Source organism: Bos indicus x Bos taurus, chromosome 23 (assembly GCF_003369695.1).
Source record: "Bos indicus x Bos taurus breed Angus x Brahman F1 hybrid chromosome 23, Bos_hybrid_MaternalHap_v2.0, whole genome shotgun sequence".
Lineage (NCBI taxonomy): Eukaryota > Metazoa > Chordata > Mammalia > Artiodactyla > Bovidae > Bos > Bos indicus x Bos taurus.
In genome coordinates, this window is record NC_040098.1 from 36,982,605 (window position 1) to 37,004,471 (window position 21,867).

Consider the following 21,867-nt stretch of genomic DNA (forward strand, 5'->3'; position numbering starts at 1 on the left):
TGTCCATCACCAACTCCCGGAGTTCACTCAGACTCACGTCCATCAAGTCAGTGATGCCATCCAGCCATCTCATCCTCTGTCATCCCCTTCTCCTCCTGCCCCCAATCCCTCCCAGCATCAGAGTCTTTTCCAATGAGTCAACTCTTCGCATGAGGTGGCCAAAGTACTGGAGTTTCAGCTTAAGCATCATTCCTTCCAAAGAAATCCCAGGGCTGATCTCCTTCAGAATGGACTGGCTGGATTTCCTTGCAGTCCAAGGGACTCTCGAGAGTCTTCTCCAACACCACAGTTCAAAAGCATCAATTCTTCGGTATGATTTTAAGATGAGACTAATTCCATAATCGTATATAAAAAATCAGGTGCATTGCCTTCTATCACATTTTATCTAGTACACAAAAATTTGTGCTCTAGTTTAGGACATTGACACCGAAGTTTTCTACATTTTCCTCATTGCTTGTTTGTGTTAAATCCTAAGCTTATACAAGAACAACATGGTTTTAAAAAAATAAAGACTTTTTCGGGTAGTCCTAGGATAACTTGAACACAAGCAGTAAATTTGGTCTTTGTGATCCCAGTAGTCAGTAGAATGAACCTTATGCAAATACAGGCCTGGGAAAGTGAAATTATCAACCACATACAAAGGAAGGGACACCTTGAATGTCATTTGAGATACAGGCACTCTAAGTATACAGCTTAAAAGCCCTTTAAAAATAAAATTTACTGTCATATTTTACTGTAATCACTGTCAGCAAAATTGGCAAATGGTGTTAAAATAATGGACTTGCTCCAGTGCCATTAATATAACTTTGAGTATAAACAGCAACTGAATTTTCCCATCGTCTCAAAAACTATGCACCTTTTGCTTAGGACCTGAATTAATTACTTGAAGACTGTTGGATATAGTACATATGTTATTAACCTTTAGCAAAAAGCTATGCAACAACACAAGGACCACCTTTACAAATAAACAAAGAGTAAAAAAAATAAAATAATTATTAAAAAAGCTGCCTTTCAAAAGAGAGCAAAAACTAAAAAATCAAACTCCAGTTTTGTTTTGGTTTTACTAACAGACGATTCATCTTTCAAATTAATTCCATAGTTTTAGGTGTCTAACTAGATAGTTTTATGATCTTAACCAAAAAAATTACTTAATCTTATTCTCACTTTCCTTGACTCGAGGATAGTCAAGAAAACAAGTCCAGAGATGGAAAAATGTTCGTTTTCAAAGTTTTGTCCTCAGAGAAATGAGATTTAAGAAAATATTTCCCAAAGGAGGGGGAAAAGAGCAAGTGTTCTAGCAATGAGCAAAATAAGTGCATTTAGGGGAGTGGACAAAAATAGTGAAAAAAGGAGCAGCCCAGATGACAGAAGACAACCCAGAATCAAAGCCACAAAGGCCATTGTTTCAGGAAAACTCACTGTGATCTACAACATGAACATCTACAGAGATGCTATAGAGAATGAACACTGAGCAAAGGCCAGCATATATGGTTAAAAGAACGTGTCAATGGCATTCTAGAACAGTCTCAGGGAAGACACAGAATTAATTCAAGTCATGAGGATACAGAGTAGACTCGCAGATGAGAAATGCTGACCATTCTAAAACTGTGGTAGTAAAAGACAGAAATGTCAGAGCAGCAGCTACACATATGATAATGATAAAAACATATCATTATATTATTCTCAACTCTCCTCAGTTTTAGGAATATTCATCTTTGCCAGATGATTTATCAGTTATTTATTTCAATGACTTTTTTTCACTTAATTACTATTCTTAATATGATATTCTATGTTATTTAAAATCTGCAAAGGGACCTATTTATATAGATTTAGTGCAAATTCCAAAATAATGGGACACTTTAAAAAGAGGACTTGAGCTACTTTCATTTAAAGGCAGGTCAACAATTGTGATTATCATGTAACAAATAACTAGTACAGGTATATACTAGTTAAATACTCTTCACAATTAATTCTATGATGTTTTATAAAGCATTGTGTTTACATTCTATTTTTAAAACTCAACTTGAGTTACATGTACTTCTACTGAATTACTGCAATAAATTCAAATGAGATTAAAAAGTACACTATAAATAAAATCTAAAGAATATGAAAATTCACTTAAAAGACACTATGCAATACAGTAAATAATATTCCTTTCTAAATGTAATACTACACTTAGAAAAAGGATTAATAAGAAATAGTCCTAAGGTATCTGTAAGGTGTCTCCGGCATGCTTACTATGTGATCCTGTGGTTTCTAGTTTCCCCCTGTAGAAATTTTAAGAGAGCCCCAAAGTGGGGTGACTGGTTATTGAATGGCTTTTTCATTCAATTAATAGTCACATTATCACTGTTAATATACACTGAGATCCAACACTATAAGACAAATATATAATATTCTGCATTTGATTGTTATGGAAGGGTAGGGAGAAGGGCATGGTGGGTAGGCAAAAGAAAGCACTGAAAAAGGTAAACCATCAGTCGTTACAGGGAAAGGTAAATTATAGTTGCCCAAGACATTTGTTGCTAATTATAACAATCATCTTCCTAGACCACAGGAGGATAATGATACTCAATCAAGAGCAAGTACTCACAATTTCCTCCCCAGGCTCCCCGGCCCCATCTGATTCAGTGTCTCTGTCCTTCTCCAAGTGGGATCGGATTGTTCTTTCTTGAATTAGTTCTAAACCATCCTTTAACCCTTTGTCCTACCCATTATCAAAGAGCTCTTTGTCTTGAGCAACCTGTGAAAAAAATGACAAACTAAGAAAGGAAGGAAAGCCATTGATTCAAACTAGGAAGATAAACATGAAGAATAAAAGCAAAATATATACATCTGAAAACCAACACGTTTGCCACAGAAGTAAATAAAATATAATAAAAAAATAGTTATAATTTTCTTTATGCTACGTTGAATCATTCTTAAGGCATGTTACACAAGAGCATTTCTAAACTGTCCTTGATTTTCCAGTACAATTTTCATATACTTCTATTTGCATGTGAAATTTATTTACTCAAAATATACACTCAATTGTCTTTTTTTTTTTTTACAATAAAAGCAATTACTTAAGTATAAAAATAAATACAAATTAGCTGGATACTTGTATAAGGCATCAAACACCGTGTTATATCATATTAGAAATATATAAACTAGAAAAAACTGTGTGCTCTGATTTGGGGTTGACAAATTATCAACAGACACTGACCACCTAAAGAAATAGATGATAAATGCTGACCAAGTGTTCTCAATCTTTAGTAGGATAGACCAAGATGAAGTTTAAACTGTAGGTGGTACAAATTTGAGAATGAAAAAGAAATACTGATATGCTGGAAAAATCTGGAAAAGTAGTTAGGGGGTTTAGCTTAGTCTGTAAGAATAAATGAAATAGCCATTAATTATCACTACCACCTCCATCAATCACTGCCATTGTTGTCATCACCATCATCATCATCAATATTTTCAAAATCCCTACAGAGTCTCTGTTACCATAAAAAAACCTCCATACACTGGGCAATTTATTGGCTGTCAATTCCAAATCCACTCTTCTTTGCCCACTCTCTGAGAATGGAGCTTTAATTATTTCTCCTTAGCAGCAAGCATGATCATTAGCTTTGTGAACAGAAGGTACTGGAGGATATTACAAAGGAGGGACTTGTCTTTTCCTACTTCCTGGTGAGAGTCAGTGTTTTATGTATATTTTCACATGTTTAAGGAAAAACTGTGCTGGAGACATAGGCAAATCCAGGTTGTGGGACTCCAAGCATTTTCGGGAGATTCCACTATAAGGATAAAACCAAATTATGGATATAAGATTGAATATTTATTTGGGATAAAAATAAATGGCAACAGATTTCAACATAGAAAAACTGACATACCGCAAACATTATAAACCAAAGGAGAGCAAACATTTCTATTCATAACCTAACAGACCCACCTCTACAATAAGTTATGCCTACATTTTTAGCTTCAACCTCTTTGTCCCTTTTGCAAAGATGCTAAATAACTAATTCAGTCTCCTTGAGCATAGTTAGCCAAAATTTATTTTCTTTCACTACTGATAGTTTTTCAATGATTTTTAGCTTCTTGATGCATTATTAGCAAACTGAAATAGAAGTTTTGTTGATAACTTGGAAAAACTCTCTCAAGCCTTGTTCATGTGAGTTAACAGCCAAAGTCCTAAATCTAAATATTTATTTAATGTAAACCTTATTTCTTCTCCATTAGCCACATGCTCCATTAGTCCATACTTCTCCACTAGACCATCCTCACCACCTCAGGATATGTTCATTTGATCCTGATCCTTCCTATCCAGATGCTAGTGAAAGTAACTGTCAGCAGAAATCATTCCAGAAATCATTCCTAAACCAGGATGACCAGCAGTGATTTAACTACGCATGAAAGTGACCATGAATCCCATAAACTGATCCCAAGGTACCAAAATAATATTTTACATAAAGAAACATCTAGAGGTAACATATACACTGATTATCCTGATAGTATATTATAGGTATACACACACACCAAACAGCAAATTGTACAGTTTAAATATGTGCAGTTTACTGTATACTGAATACAAATTTGTTCTCTTAAGTAATGTATCAGTCAGAATCTTATCAGGCAACATAAAATACATGATGATTTGAGCAGAGAAGTTTTGATATAAAGAATACTTAACTAGTGAGTTTGTGAGTTCTCCCCCCTATAGTGCAAGAGGTCACTCTATGTTGTATGAATGCATGGCATGATACAACTGATTTCATGAGTCTTCTATCAGTAAAGTCTGCATTAACTATAAAAAGGAATGTGCGTGTGTGTGTGTTGGTCAGTCCTGTCGGACTCTTTGTGACCCCACAGACTGCAGCCTGCCAGGCTCCTCTGTCCGTGGAATTCTCCAGGCAAGAATACTGGAGTGGGTAGCTGTTCCCTTCTCCAGGTGATCTTCCCAACAGAGGGATTGAACCCGGGTCTCCTGCATTGAAGGCCTATTCTTTACGGTCTGAGCCACCAGGAAAGCCCATAAAATAGTGAACTATAATGAAGAGTAATAATAAAGATATAAACAAAGCTCTAAAGAATAATATAAACTTGAGGGAGAGTACTCAAAGAGGAATGCAATTGGAAGGGGTGCCCTTCTCAAGGTTGAATTAAGACCTTATTAGAAAAGTTGGTCTTGCAGCCCACCACATAACAGGGAAGTTCACTGCATTGGCTAAACCTGAACTGGTCCACAGGTGCAGGGAAAAAAAAAGGTAAATTAAAAACCTCTCCCAGCTGCAGGTGAAACCACACAGCACAGAAGGAGTCAAGGTGACTGGAGCACACTCGCTGTGGTGTGGTATCAGCCAGGAGTAACAGTGTCAGTGTCAGGAGGACTGCGAGAAACAGTCCGACAGGGTGCAGATGGGTCAGGGCCGTGGGATATTGTGCAGAGGACTGGAGTATGGGAAGTCTGTTGACCAGAAGGACAGAGCAACACCTGGAGCACATGGTGTCCGAGTCAGCGGGGCCACAGTGAGTGCAGTGGCCAGGGCGGTGAGCTCACGGAGGGACTGAGCGCTCGGGATGTGTCAGTGCCCTGCTGACAGCCATGCAGCTGGGGCGAAGAAGTGGCAGCACAGCAGCAAGGCTGGAACTAAGCCTGAAACTGGAAAGATGTGCAATGAGATCCATAAACTAACGAGTAAGCTTGTCACAGGTATAGACGTAGATATGTGTGTACGTGCATGCATAAATGCATATGCATTTACATAAAATCGCTCTTTCAGGGAACAGTACTTTCACATACACAGCAGTGTGTGTCCCTTCCTCATGACTCAGTTCTCCCACAGGGGGATGCAGGAGAATGTCACACATTCTCTTGCCACATGTGGGAATTGTTGCCAATGAGAATAGGGTGTGATGTGGCAGAGCCCATGTACCCTAGGCATTAAAATGGGTTTTGCACCACGGGATGGGCACTCCAACATTATGAAACTCAGAGCTTACAGAGGACTATTGGCACACCTGCCATGCTCCTCTTTAGAGAAACCTTTGCTCCAGAATATAAGCAAATGCTCTCTAAGGATTCCATCCTCTCCCCTCGACATTACCACCCTGTAACACAAACAAATATAAACAAATGGGTCTGCAGAGATCAATTATGTGTCTCTCTCCAGATGCCTTTATCTTCATGGTTCTATTCAGTCATCCTTCAACCCAGGTGCCAATGTTTTTTGCTCAAAAGCCCTAACTGCAAAAACTTGAGAATATACATAGAACACTGACTCCCACCAGAAAGAAGGAAGACAAGTCCCTCCTCTGTAATGCTCTCTAGTACCTTCTACTGACAAAGCATATTATCCTGCTCGCTGCAAGGGAGACATGCTTAAAGCTCCATTATAACAGAGCAGGGGCTTCCCAGGTGGGCTCAGGGGTCGAGAATTTCAGGAGACGCAGGTTTGATCTCTGGGTCAGGAAGATCCCTTAGAGAAGGAAACGACAACTGACTCCAGTATTCTTGCCTGGAAAATCCCATGGACACAGGAGCCTGGTGGACTGCAGTTCACGGGGTAGCAAAAGAGTCGGTAATGATTTACCAACTAGACAACAGATCACAGAGCAGGTAAAGAGTGGATCTGGAGCTGAGAGGTAATAAACTGATAACTAAAATAGCTAATAAAGGAATGTTGTAAACTTTATGCCTATAAATCTGACAACTAGATGAAAATGACGAATTCCTTCAAAGACATAAACTACTAAAGCTTACTCAAGAGGATACAGATAATCTAACACTATTTGTTAAGAAGTTGCATTTGTAATTTGAAATCTTCCCACCAAAAAATCTCTATGTACAGATGGCTTTTGGGGCTTCCCTGGTGGCTCAGATGGTAAAGAATCCACCTGCAGTGTGGGAGACCTGGGTTTGATCGCTGGGTTGGGAATATCCCCCGGAGAAGGACATGGAAACCACTCCAGTATTCTTATCTGGAGAATCCCCATGGACAAAGGAGCCTGGTGGGCTACAGTCCATGGGGTCACAAAGAGTCAGGCATGACTGAGTGACTCCGCACACAGATGGCTTTATTGGTCAATTCTTTCTTTACTAATTTATAACTAACATATAATATTATATTAATGTCTGGTATACAACACAGTAGTTATTTTTTATATTTGATATTATCATACATTATAAAATGATTATGATGATAAGCCTAGTTACCACCTGTCATTTTATTGGTCAATTCAATCAAACCCTGAAGAAAGAAAGAAATTCTACACAACTTCTAGAAATTTGAAGGTATTATTCTTATCAAGTGCTCAACTTCATGGACTATACAGCCCACGAGGCTCCTCTGTCCATGGCATTTTCAGCCAAGAATACTGGAATAGGTTGCCATTTCCTCTACCAGGGGATATTCCTGACCCAGGGATCAAACCTGCATCTCCTCCGTCTTCTACATTGGCAGCAGGATTCTTTACCATTTGAGCCACCACCACTAGGTGAAGAGAAGGTAGTACTTCCCAGTTCATTCTACAAACACAAGAAAAATAACTACAGAGCAGCATCCCTCATGAACACAGGTGCAAAAAAAAAAAAAAATTAGCAAATCAAATCCAGTGATATATAATTTTAAAAATATAATGCATTATAACCAAATGAGATTTATCCCAGGAATACCAGTCTGGTTTCACACTGAAAATCGGTCAATATCATTCACCATGTAAAGTGACGTGTAAGTCACTCAGTTGTATCCAACTCTTTGTGATCCCGTGTAGCCCATCAGGTTCCTCTGTCCATGGAATTCTCCAGGCAAGAATACTAGAGTGGGTGGCCATTCTCTTCTCCAGGAGATCTTCCAGACCCAGCAATCCAACCCGAGTCTCTTGCATTGCAGGCAGACTCTACTGACTGAACCACCAGGGAAGCTTTAGCTGATTTAAACACACACCCACACACAATTATAAATAGATGGAAAAATTTTTTAGCAAAATCCAAATCCATCCCTAATTAAAAAAAAAAAAAAAAACTTTCAGGAAAGTAGCATTTCTCAAAAGGAAACTTTTTCAACAAGATAATGGACATCTACAAAAATGTACACTTAATATCCTCAGTTCAGTAATATCCTACTTAGTGGTAGAATACTAAGTGCTTTTTCTGTTAAAATCTTGAACAAAGAAATGATGTCTGTTTTTACCACATCTACTCATTATTTTACTGAAGTGCTAAGTCAATGTAATAAGACAAGAAAAACAAAATGAAAACCATCCAGATTGGAAACAAAGAATGTAAAATGTCAATATTTGCAAATGACACAATCACCCACAAAGAAAACCTTATGGAATCTACTCCCCAAATCTACTAAAACTAAAAATTGAGTGTAACACAGTCATGAGATCCTAGATCAATACTTAAATATTAAGAGTATTTTTATAGCTTAGTAATGAATAATCAGTTGAAATTGAATCAATATCATTTGCATCAGTGTCAAAAATACAAAATATTAAAGTATAAACATGACAAAATGTGTACTTGGCCTATATAATGAAAACTACAGAACTCTGCAGAGAGAAAATTTTAAAAACCTAAGTAAATGAAGTGATATACTGTGATCATAAATCAGGAAAGACAATTTAAGATAGTAATTCTCTATAAATCGATTGAGAGATTCAATGCAGTCCCAATAAAAATCTCAGCAGGTTTTCTTGGAGAAATTGACAAGCTAATTCTAAGATTCATATGAAAATTCAAAACACCTAAAATTTTATTAGCTAAATTCAAGACTCATTATAAAACTGCAGCAATCCAGACTGTGTGGTATTAGCAAACAAAGAACTGTATCAGTGAAACAAAATAGTTACTTCAAAAATAAACCCACGGGAGCTCCCTGGTGGTCTAATGGCTAGGACTCGGTTCTTTCACTGCCTTGGCCAGAGTTCAATCCCTGGGTGGAGAACTAAGATCTTGCTAGTGGCATGGCCAAATATTAATAAATAAATCAAAATACCCCCAAAACATATGTGGGCAATTTACTTTTAACAGTTGCAAGGGGAAGAAAGGGAAGTTTTTCAATAGTGCTGGAAGAACTGGATATACACAATGATAAAAAATGGAAACCTTAAAAAAAACTTCTGACCTACCCTTCATACCACATATGAGTTTGTGGAGAAATTACAAAAAGAGACAAGGAAACTTTTGGGGGTGATGTTATGGGTTTTGGTGAGGGCATACACCACACACACATACACACATCAGAACAGCAACTTGTATGCTTAAAATATGTACCATTTGTTGCATATCAATTATACTTCAATAAAGCTGTTTTAAAAAACTAATACATTATCTATTATTATCAATTACTTAAGTGTCTTTTTAATACACACATTCACATACACAAGTACATGTTAGATATATTTAACAGACACTTGGATTCATAAAAGAGAACAGCTATTATCACTGTTTGCTGTTTCTAGTCACAAGTTTACATTAAGCACTTTATGAAAGATGAAGCACTTCCACATGTGGAAAGACTGTTCCAAACGAAAAAGCACTGTTTTCGTGGAAACCAAGAGGAGATTTTGTGTGCCTGGACTTACTTTCCTTGTTGCTTGGCTTCATTTAGTTGGTGAGAACAACAACACAAGAGATGCCCACACAGTTGTTCTTGTTGAGGATCAGCCAGGACCTTGACCCAAGTTTCAGAAATATAAACTCCCATAACTTGATCTCTGCCACAAGGATATGTAAAACAGTAGAATAAAGCACACTCTCAACTCTAAGGGATTTTAGATTGCTTCTATATTATAAGTGAAGAAATGGAGGCTAAGAAAGATGAAATTATTTATCCACATCTTGGTAAAGGCAGTTAAATCGAGAATCCCGTGTTTGCTGTGATCAAATCCTGTGCTTTTTTCTTAGTATCCAGCACCATCCTCTGAGTATTTTCCTCGTAAAACACCCATTAATCATATTCTTTATGAAAACCATCTTTTTACATTTTGCTTAAACATTTTTGTTTAAGTACAATGAAAAATATTCAGGCAATCTTTTCTTTTGTCAAGCCCATCTGCAAACTCCAGATATGACCTTTTGGAAACATAGCTATTTAATTTATACACACTGGGGACAATGGCCCCTGATTTTGTTCCTATCTCCTTGTAACTCATTTTTCATTATCTGTGGTGAAGACAATAGTCTCTGTCCTTCATTTGGAATAACTGTTTTGAAATCCTCTTTTAAAACAAAAGTATCAGGTTAAGAGTAGTTTCTGTAACAGTAAACTCTTTAAATACAAGAAAAATATGCAAAATCCCAAGGACCTCTTAATCATATTACTACAATCCAGGTAGAATTAAATTAATTTAATTTCATATTTAAATATTCACTTTTTTCTTTCTGATTTCAAAAGTATTTCCTGTTCATGAAAAAAAAAACTACAGAAAACAGAGAAAAGCTTTAAAAAGATAAAAACCACCCATAAACTCATCAACTAGGTATAGCCATTATTAGTATTTGCCATTTTTTCAATTTTATAAATAGACATATAACTAAAGATGTTTAATTAACTAAAGAGGTATAGACATAGCTATAAAGACAAAAGCAGTGTCACAAATAAATTTAGTATATTCTCAATTACTGCATTATAATCCTTTCTTCATTACTAAAATTATTTGCAATATCTTTCTTAGGAAATGCTTATTATTCAGTCATTACTACAGTTGAGCAATTTGTAGTATAGCAATAATATGATACTGTACCATACCAGTTCATACTATATCAAAGTATAAATTATTATATTATTATTTCTTCTCTCATTACTGGATATAGAAGTAATTTTAAGCTGTTTATATGCTTGTTAATCTTCATCAGCATTTCTGATTTTTCTCATAGGACATATTTCTGGAAAGTTGACATTAAGTTTAAAAGTTAAAAATTGACCAAATGTAGATGATCATATAAGCTAATTCAAGGTTACATAAAGTTCTTCTTTAAAAAGACTGTGTGCCAAGTGCACTTGGAAAGTAAGAATGGAATGCATATAAAATGTCTTTTTCCATGCATAAGCATCCAGCAGGAATAGTAGCTATCTAATTTTAAACATTTTGCTTTATTTCCCTTTATAGTAATAGTGGAATAATATTTGCACACAAATTCCCAGTATCTGGACATTATGGTGGATTTGAAACTGAAAAACTGTCACTGCCTAAAAGACTAGTTCCTAGAAGATCTATTTAAGATAAATTTTTAATAAAGGCATAAGCGTATGGTGTCACCATGGTGATAAAAGGAAGCTGGGAATACCGTCTGATAGAATATAGGTTGAATTAAAAAATAGGCGGGTGATACAGCAGAAGTTCAGCCAAAGAAAGGATCAGAAGCAAGAGCAGAGGGTTTCTCTAATGAAGGAAAAATAAAGAATCACTGAAGTATTAGATTTCGATTAAATCATGTGAGTGCCACATTTAGTTTTCTTTCTCTGTGTCTACTCATCAAACCTTTGGGCTACAGAATCAGTGCATAGTACCCCGTCCTATCAGTGGGCAGATCTCAAAAACAAGAGACGTAACGGTCCTTTCCCAGAAAGCTTCTTACAGTGTACCACAGGGCTTTGTTGTTGCTGGACGCTAATTCTCTCAGGGCAAGGGGAGGGAAGGGTGAGCGGATGCTTCACCTCAAGCTGTTGGCAACAACCAGACATTCTCAAGGTATAATGAGAACACTGCCTGAGAAGATAGAACAAAAGGGACTTTAAAAAAAAAAACAAAAAACGATTCTTTCCCCCTGTTATTCCTGGGGCTGAGAATCTGCATGGATGCTGTTTAGGCATAATAAGCTGGAGAAAATATTCATTCTTGTTTTTGCTCTCCTTAGATGGGAAGGTAGAAGAAAAGGGTGGAAAGAACACGGACCCCCCTCACTCTGTAGAAATGTGACATCAGGACAAAGGCACTTAATTTCTCTCTTAGCTTCTTCATCAGTCAAACAAGGTTAATGCCTCACATAATTGTTGGGAGGATTAAAGACCCTGATAGAGCACTTAGTACATAATAAACACTAGGATGAATTTCAGTATTTATTATTACTGGTGTTATTTATGGATTAGCTTGGGAGATGCAAACATTTCCTAAGTATCATTAATCTGCATTCATATGGTACGAAGTGGGCCAAAACAGAAAACAACATGATAATTATTGGGAGAAAAGAAAGATTTTTAGGTTGGTCAGTGCCCTTTGATTTTCCTTAAATATTTCAATGAACCATGTTCTAAATATACCTGCCAGTATATACATCAACTTGCAGGATGAGAATTCCACTGAGATTACATTTCCACTCCTGAAATTGTGCTACCTTAGCTTACGAGATAAATAAGGCCAGACTTTTGTTCAAGATGATACCAGCACTTCCCACACATTAAGGTTCATATGATATCACCTAAGGATCTTATTAAAACACAGATTTCTATTCAGTGGGTTTGGGGTGGGTCTTGAATTTCTGCATCTCTAACAAGCTTACAGGTGAGGCTGATGCACTAGCCTACACCACACACTGGGGCAAGGGAATAAACCAGTAGTTCTCAACAGGGGGTGATTTTGTACTCCCACGGAGTACTTGGCAACACCCAGAGACAGGTTTGCTTATCACAAATGAGGAGAGACATCCAGCGGGTAAAGGCCAGGAAGGCTGCTAAACATTCCACAATGCACAGGGCAGCCCTCGTCCTAAAGAATTGTTGGGCTCAAAATTCAGTAATACCCAAATATCAATGGAGCCCTGGACTAAACAAATCTTCACCACTTACTGTAAACCATTTGTTGTTGCTGTTTAGCCATTAAGTCATGTCTGACTCTTTACCATCTGAGCAACCAGGGTAGCCCTTTTTTATTCATACCTAGATTCAGAAGTCAAAAAGAAGGAAATTGGGGACTAGAAATATTAAAAGTGTGTTCATGCATCAATAACAACAACAATGAAAACCACAGAGCCTACAATGGGTCACCCCAACAGCATACCCTTCAGTTACGAGTTATACTTCTGGCATGGAGACTGATAGTTTTGAAGCCACAGATCCTGGACATGAATGGGGAGTGGCCATGAGGTCCGTGAATCTGTCTGCCCTGAATAGACACAGGTAGCTGCCTGGAGATAGCAAGTGATTGAAAGGGTGGAGCCTATATTCCCACTACCTGCAGAGACAAAGGCCAAACCCCATCCTGTAAAAATGGCTCTACAATCTAGGCATGGGCACACTGCTTCAAACTGCCCTTTTCTAAACTAATATTTTCCTCTACTGGCATCTGACAAACTATTGTTTGACAAACAAAGTTTTGATTGATTAGGATGGAATCCATCAACATGCTTATGAGTGGACATGTAAAATTTTTTCTTCTAGGTTCATCAGTTTACTTTTACAAGTTGCCTTCAGGATTGCACAAAGATACTTTCATTAGCAGAACTATAATCAACACCAGCTGTATTCAGAATTTAATAGACCCACTTGGCCAATCATCATGTAACAAAATAATTTCTCTTAGAGCAAGAGAAAGATAAAAGACAGAGGTTGGAGTTTAAATAGAAGACAATTCAAAATTATAGAGAAGGTTTATCATTTCTCAATGGTATATCCAAGGTTTCTTGGAAAGAAAATGAGCTGGTCTTCTAAACGCAAAATGAAACTCATGAAAGCCTTCAGGCCATCATACATTGGAGAACACTTATCTGGTATCATGGTACTTTTGGGTCATTCAAACATGACAGTCCAAAAACTGGATAACAAGCTCCCTGCCTCAGTCTCCCCATCAGGAATATAAGGTATTTTCCTAGTGTTTGATGTCTGGTGGAATTAGAGGAATAAATGCCATCACCAACTCTATGGACATGAGTTTGAGCAAGCTCTGGGAGTTGGTGATGGACAGGGAAGCCTGGCATGCTGCAGTCCACGGAGTCAGAAAGAGTCAGACATGACTGAACTGAACTGACTGAGAGGAATAAAAATGAACTAGTCCACACACAACCTAGGAGATGGTGGACACCAATCAACTGTCAACCTTTTGGAGGCAGCTATACTTTTTTCCTTTTTTTTAAATTTAAGATCAAAATATCTCATAAATAGCTTCAAACAAAGGAGAATATCAATGGAGTTCAGAAAGCAGGAGACTAATATCTTATTTGTCTGTGTATGGATGTGTGTATGATGAATCCAAAATTTGAAGATTTTATCGATATAGATTAACTTCAATAAGGTCTGGAAAACATGAAAATGTTATCTCTCACATTTGCTCTGACCTTTCTCCAATTTCCAAGTCAGTTAATCAGTGTTAATAAGCACATATTCTGTTGCATAATAGGATCAGGTCTGTAAGCAAATGTTATGTTGGGAAAAGGCCTGAATTCCTTTTAAATGACACAGAATGCAGGTCCTGGGAGTGAATCATCTGTGATGATTTTTTTAATCTACTGAAAGGGAGTGAAAAGGCCTCGGAGAAATTGTGTTGTCTTTACTCTGCCCTATGTTGTGTAAGGAGGATGCAGAAATAGGCTTATTTTAACATGTTTTATGAGCTTACTCCTATTGGCCAATAACAGCTATGAGGGGTCTTCTGTGAAATTTATCCAAACCTCACAACAGAGGAAATGAAGAGATCTCCACACTGTTAAATGCGCCTCTCTTCTCACATGACACTGACACAGCCTTGAAGAACTGGTCAAATTTAAGCCCAATCACAGAATTTTGGGACTGTGAAGACCCTCCTCCCCGACTGGAGGCAGAAACACTTCTCCAAAGAAGGAGATTCTCTCAACCCGTTATTAAATCTGTCTGTCCATCAACCCATCCGTACCTGGCTCTCCTGTAATTAAACCGAATGACTTGGGACTCAGTCTAAGGCTATCGACAAATGCTAAATGAATTCCATACATGGTCTTGGTAGGAGAATGTGGATCTTTTAAAAAGAACAATTATCATGAGGTGGCCTCACCATATTTACAAGCTCAGAGTGAAAGCAGGTTCAGAGCTGTGTGTCAACACCAACCATTGTTCCTATTAGGGTCCAATTTTCACGATATTTTTTAAGAACGGTAGAATAAGGTTAGTTGGAACATGCAACTCTAATCCCTTTCAGTGCTTATCACTCTCCAAACATTCAATAGCCACCCCTTAATACCATTACCTCTGGGACAACATTTGAGGAGGCCTGTGCAATCTAACAACAAGAGACCCGAGAGAAAGGCTGTGGTTTAAAAGCCTGGTTAAAGATTAACACAAACAGTAATAAGAAGGTTCTTAGGAAAGAATCAGGACATCTGCAGCTGAATCCCGCTACCTGCTGAGGGTTGCTTAGCAACCGGGTCTACCACTGCCCCAAGGGTGTTTTACTTTACAATTAGGATTTTTGAAGGGGAAGAGGGGGAATGGGGGGAGGTGATTCCTAGTGAAACTGATGGAGAGCCATATATATAGATACGTGGTGTTGTGTTATTTTTTTTTAATAGGGAAATGGTGTCACTCAGTCCTTTCAAAGATAGAACACACTATAAAAGCAGATTTTTTTTTTGTATGTAACTGACAAAAATCTAGCAATAACATGGAGTTTTAAAAGTGACATTTTGACTCTAAGGGAGGAATTATTTGCAATTTGTTTTGAACAGAAGCTTAGTTCATGTCAGATGTGAACCTCCAGACAATCATTAGTTTAAACTGCCTGCTATGTGTTTAAAAATTTCAGTCAATTTAGAGCTGATCTGAATTGCAAATGTGATGGTAATAAGCCATTAGGGAGCTGCATATCTTATTTTTTTTTTTTTGCACTTACAACCCTCTACTTTAAGGAGCTCCAACTACATTGAAATATGAAAATATCATTTTAATCATGCGCACTGTCGACAAACACAGAAACGTCAGATACTCAGGATGGGATAGTGGCTTCAGAGGCTAAAAGAATAAGAAGCTGTGACAAGAATGAAAAAACACATATAACCTTTACTTTAAATGATATACAGTAGTAAATTTTTCCAAAAACAAATATTCAGTTATGTTTGTAATGTAACACGAATCTCCAAGCCCAACATCTGGATAAAATTTATTTTCGTTGGATTTTGGAATTAAGAGAAAGTTAGTCCAAACCCTTTATGAGGTCACTTGGGAAATCAAGAAAACAGCTTCTATGGTCAGGTTTCAGCTCTCAGTACAAATAACGAGGTTTTAAGGGTGCTTATTGAAAAAAAAAAAAAAAAACTCTTCTTTAAAACAGCATATTTTGATTTTCTAAAATAGTATATGTTTCGATAATCTCAAAACCATCAGTGCCAACAGGTATTTTATTCTCTCAGAGGTGTTTCAGTTCAGGAGCTCTGGCGTGAGCATAAATACTGGTGATGCAAAATCCCATCAATGTTTAGATTTATCCATGGTCAGTGACATGCATATTTAATTGAACAGAGGACAATGGAATTGGGAAAATAAAAGTGAGCTTCCCATATTTTCAGTGAGTCAGATACATTTTCTTGGTTCTTAGATACTTATTTCTAAAACCATTTGATTTCAGAGTTAAGCTAACCATCGCATGGGAAATGCCTACTGACCAACTGGCCACATCAAATCATTCAGCAAGCGCTGCCAGCCTCAGTACAACACCCATCTCTTCTCCTCTGAATTCGCTAAGGTTTGGCCCTTGGCTTTGTTTCAGCTGTATGAATAGGACCCCAGAAATCCCAGCTCTGCCGCTTGCCAGAATCTTTGGGAAACAGGGAAACTTATGAGTAATACATTCATGACATGTTTTCTCTCAACAAATTAAATATTTGCTAAGATAAAGTGTAACATCATCGGTAAATATAGCACAATATGATAGAATTGGAGTCCCAGGGGGAAATCTTAGTTAGATTTTAACTCCAAGGGGCCTTAGTCACCCACAAGGTCAGGGCTCTGGCCAATCTCAATGTTTGTTTATAACCTTGAGAATGAAAGATAAGGGCATGAACTCTGTGATGTCAGTTATATTGGAGAAAGAGGAACCTCCCAAGTGTCAGCTTTCCTGCCATGTCTGGACTCCAAAATAAATTAATTAAATAATTTTTTAAAAAGGAAAAAAAAATCTCAGAAAAATAACAGCCCTTCTTTTTCACACTGAATTGCTTCACTTGATTTTCAAGTATGTCTCTCCAAACCATCATGATAATGGGGAGAGGCTCCAGCTATGTCTAAGCCAGAAATGCAGAGCATAAATGGAGTCAGTCATGCATAAGAATGGGGAAGGTGAACCCGGGTATGAGAAAGGGCCTTTTCTTCCACCTCATGCATCTTGCCTCCCTTTATCCAGCCATGCACCACTCAACAAATATTTACTGAGCCTCCTTTGTCTGTGAGGAGTTGTGCTGGGCACTGTGGAGCGGCTAGGATGTTTTAAGACGATAGATTCTGCACACCTGGAATTTACTAAGAGAAACAGAGCCTTTGCATGAATAAATACCATAAAAGATGGAGGTGAAAAGTATCAGAAGAGGCACATATAAGGCGCTGGAGCTTGGCACAGGCAGGTTAATTTACTGGCAGTGTAAGAACTGAATCTGTGGACTCAGAAAGATTCAAGTCTCCACTGTTTTCTGGACTTGAAAGAAACTAAGCGACATGCACACCTTCCTAAGTCTGGCTTCCCTGTCTGAAAAATAAGGACTGCTCAACAAACTTCACAGGTTTCCATCGTCAGCATTCTGTCTTTTCCAAAAGCTGTTTTAAATCTTCTCAACTCCTGCAATCTCTAGCTTACTACTCTTTCCCTCCCTCCCAGTAGATGACCTCAATTCCCATCCTGGGAAGAAAATGGAATCCGTCTGTTGGAAACCCACTCAGCTTCCTGCCACCGGCCTACACTCCTGACAATTGCCAACACCATCATACTCCTCCTCTCTCCTCCCATAGAATCATCATAATCTTGTGTATTGTGAAAGGCCGAAGAATCCCTCCTGCTCTAGATCTTATCAACCTTACCTCCTCTCAGAAACTTTATTGATTATTTTCCTATTCCTGTGCTTCAACTTCAAAAGCTCTTCTGCCTAATGCTCATCATTTTTATAATCCTGTAAGTCTCTAATATCTTGAGAAAAACAGAAATAAAAACCTTCCTCAATACCCCTCAGTGACCTCTTTTTCTATAGATTGCGTGCTCTCTGCTCTGTCTTCTATGGTTGCCCCTGAAGTGAAGTCGCTCAGTCGTGTCTGACTCTTTGCGACCCCATGGACCATAGCCTACCAGGCTTCTCAGTCTATGGGATTTTCCAGGCAAGAGTACTGGAGTGGGGTGCCATGGACATAAGCAATTATTTAAATTAATTAAGACTAAAAATTTAAAAACTCAGTTCCTCAGTGGCACCAGCCACATCTCAAATGGCATTATCACCACTGTAGAGGACAGTGCAGATCTAGACCTGTCCACAATCACGTGAGTTCTGCTGCTAGATTTCTGTGTTCTTTCTCTTTCTCCTTCTCCTTCTGGAAGCCTTCTCCGTGGTGACATGACATTCTTACCCCTTTTCACTTCTCGACTCACAGCATTCTGACAATTCCACTTCTAGATATAAAATGGAACTAATCGAAAACAGGGTCTCAAATATTGAAAATACTGCTGTCCAGGGCAGTATTGTTCACAATAGCCAAAATATGAGAGCAACCTGAGTGTCCATCAACAGATAAATGAACTAGATGTGGCATAGACATGCAATGGAATCTTATGCAACCTAAAAGAGAGAGAAATTCTGTACATGCTCCAAATAGCTGGACCTTGAGGACATTATACTAAATAAAATCAGGCAATCCTCAAAGGACAGACACTGTATGATTCTACTCAGATGAGCTAGCTAAAGTGGCTAATTCAAATTCATTGAGAGATAAAGTACAGCTGTAGTTTCCAAGGGCTGGGGGACAGGGGGAATGAGGTATTATTATTAATGGTACAAAGTTTCAGTTTTGCAAGAGGAAAAGAGTTCTGGAGATAAATGGCATTGCTGGCTGCACAGCAGTGTCAATGTATTTAATACAACTGAACTACTTCTTAAAAATAAAGTCGTAGCTTTTATGTCATGTATACTATGCCACTCTACGTATGTGTATATATACACACACACAACTATATATATATATATATATATATATATATATATAGAAAGAGAGAGAAAACACAGTTCTTAGTGGGTGTCTGGCACTGGACTAAGTATTTTGCATGAGTTGCTTCACATAATCTTTACAAAACCCGTAGACAGACTACTAACATCACTATTTTACAGATGTGTAATCTGAAGCTTTGAGTGATGTTTTCCACTACATCATAGTTTTTTCTCTATTCCCCAGCCTTCAATGGGCACAGAAGCAACTTTGCTTCCTATTCTTAGATTTGGCCTTGGCCTGAAGTATCGCTTTATACATCAACACAATCTCATTATCTTCCATGTTTTGAAAACAAAAACCGTTAAACATTTGTGTCAGTTATCTTCCAGTAAAAGTAGGAAGTTGGACTAATGAACTCTCAGTTCAGTTCAGTCACTCAGTCGTGTCCGACTCTTTGCGACCCCATGGCTGCACCACGTCAGGCCTCCCTGTCCATCACCAACTCCCGGAATTTACTCAAACTCATGTCCATTGAGTCAGTGATGCCATCCAACCATCTCATCCTCTGTCATCCCCTTCTCCTGCCTTCAATCTTTCTCAGCATCAGGGTCTTTTCCAGGAAGTCAGTTCTTCCCATCAGGTGGCCAAAGTGTTGGAGTTTCAGCTTCAGCACCAGTCCTTCCAATGAATATTCAGGACTGATCTCCTTTAGGATGGACTGGTTGGATCTCCTTGCAGTCCAAGGGACTCTCAAGAGTCTTCTCCAACACCACAGTTCAAAAGCATCAATTCTTCGGTGCTCAGCTTTCTTTGTAGTCTAACTCTCACATCTCAGTTCTGACCTTTTCCAAATCTCTAATTCTATTATACAAACACATTAAGATGAGAGGCCTCATCAGAGAGACTGAGAAAGAGATTGAGCGTAATTCAGAGAGACAATCAGTTTCCTTGTAACTTCGATGTCTTACTACAGCTTAATAGGTCTTGCCTTAGGAGTGGAGCCTCTTAAATATGACTTTTCACATAACATGCTCCTGACAGTATTTTTTATAAATGATCATCTATGAGTTATGAAGGATAAAGTCATGTGAATGGAATCTAAACGTCAAACAACAAGTCTCTCAGAAGCAACTGAACCTCATCCAACTGTAGCATAACTTTGGGAATGAGCTAATGAGTAAGAGAAAATACTGGAGAAAATGCTTTGGTTGAGCTAGTGATTTAATCTCTGAGAAGCACCACCAGAAATGTAAATAGAGGAAAGAAGAAAAAAAATTAAAATGGCCACAGTATTAAGAAATCTCCATGGTCATTCTCACAGTAGGTGAGTTGTACATGTAACCCTGAACTTTAAATCAGACGAATTCTGAAGGCTTGGAAGCAGACATATTTCTTCAATGAATGCTTCGTGCCTCCTCAGTCTTGGCAAACTTAGGTTTGTGAGAGCTCAGATGCGTGGAACTCCTGTCACAGTTTCCAGGGTAGGTAAAAGTCAATCATCTTAATCTTAATTCTGAGGCCACAGTGTGCTCGAGTTGGAAATCTACTCCATATGTTCATGATATTATTTTACAGAAGTTCTTAAAAGGTTTCTTCATGAGAATTCTGAGATTTCCAAATTTTCTTGGCCTCTTACGTTTGGTTTATTTTAACCATTAAATGAGAATATCATTAGTAAAAAACAAACAAAATAAATCCAGTGACTCTTCAGATCAGTTCAGTTCTGTTGCTCAGTCGTGTCCAACTCTTTGAGACCCTGTGAATTGCAGCACGCCAGGCCTCCCTGTCCATCACCATCTCCCGGAGTTCACTCAGACTCAAGTCCATCGAGTTGGTGATGCCATCCAGCCATCTCATCCTCTGTTGTCCCCTTCTCCTCCTGCCCCCAATCCCTCCCAGCATCAAGAGTCTTTTCCAATGAATCAACTCTTTGCATGAGGTGGCCAAAGTACCCAGTGACTCTTACTAACAGTCTTATATATTCCAGGCACTTTCACATGCATTATCTCATTTAAATTCTCACAACCAGCCAGCAGATTGGATGGCACTGTCCCCATTTTTTCAAACATTGAGGTACAGATGGATACATGACTTTCTCAAATGTGTCCAGCTGTCATATGACCTCAGCTGAGTACATCAGACTCCAGACATTTCCATTTACCACATCACACTCTTTCTAAACCTTGTTTCTTTTTACAGCTATGAAATGATAGATTTTTTGTGCAAAATATGGAATATGCCCTTGTTTGGAAGGAAATGAAGCCAAGAAATGTATTTTCTGCTACCTAGCCAATGTCCCAGCTGACCTTGCCAGCCACAGTGATATCATTATTTTCCTCCATAGAAAGGGTTCTTTATGTGGGTCCTGTAAAACCAAAAAAAATCAAGCAATTTGAATTCATATCCCTGTAAGGTTTTTTCGTGTTTTTTTTTTTTTTTTTTTTAATGCTCATTACTTATGTCTGTTTCTCTTTCGACTGAACTTGTCAAGCTGTTTTTCCGAGTATTCAGAATGTTGCCACCGATTTAGTCCTTTTGAGAATATAAAATTTGAACAGCTTCTATGGAACTAGAAAGTGCTCATTTTGATAACATTTGGAAGTTTTAAAAGTAAAATGGAAAAATAATGCAAAATGATCAAAAAGGCAAATGCTAAGATGATTTGCCCTAACCTAACAGCTGTATCCTCACTGAACTTTCTCTTTTCTGTTATCTTAAGAAAATGCAAATTTGACTCACTCTTGGAAGACAATAACAAAAGCAGTTTTAAACATCTATATAACATAGTTTTACC

The 21,867-nt window shown here is 37.9% G+C and overlaps 1 long non-coding RNA gene across 1 annotated transcript in view; it reads right to left on the minus strand.

Moving 5' to 3' along the window:
• The window catches only part of LOC113881407, a 527,961-nt gene that overhangs the window by 41,542 nt on the left and 464,552 nt on the right, over window positions 1–21,867 (minus strand). Inside the window, exon 9 of the long non-coding RNA XR_003508031.1 lies at window positions 2,594–2,743. This is a non-coding gene — a long non-coding RNA (uncharacterized LOC113881407). The remainder of the gene's footprint in view (window positions 1–2,593; window positions 2,744–21,867) is intronic.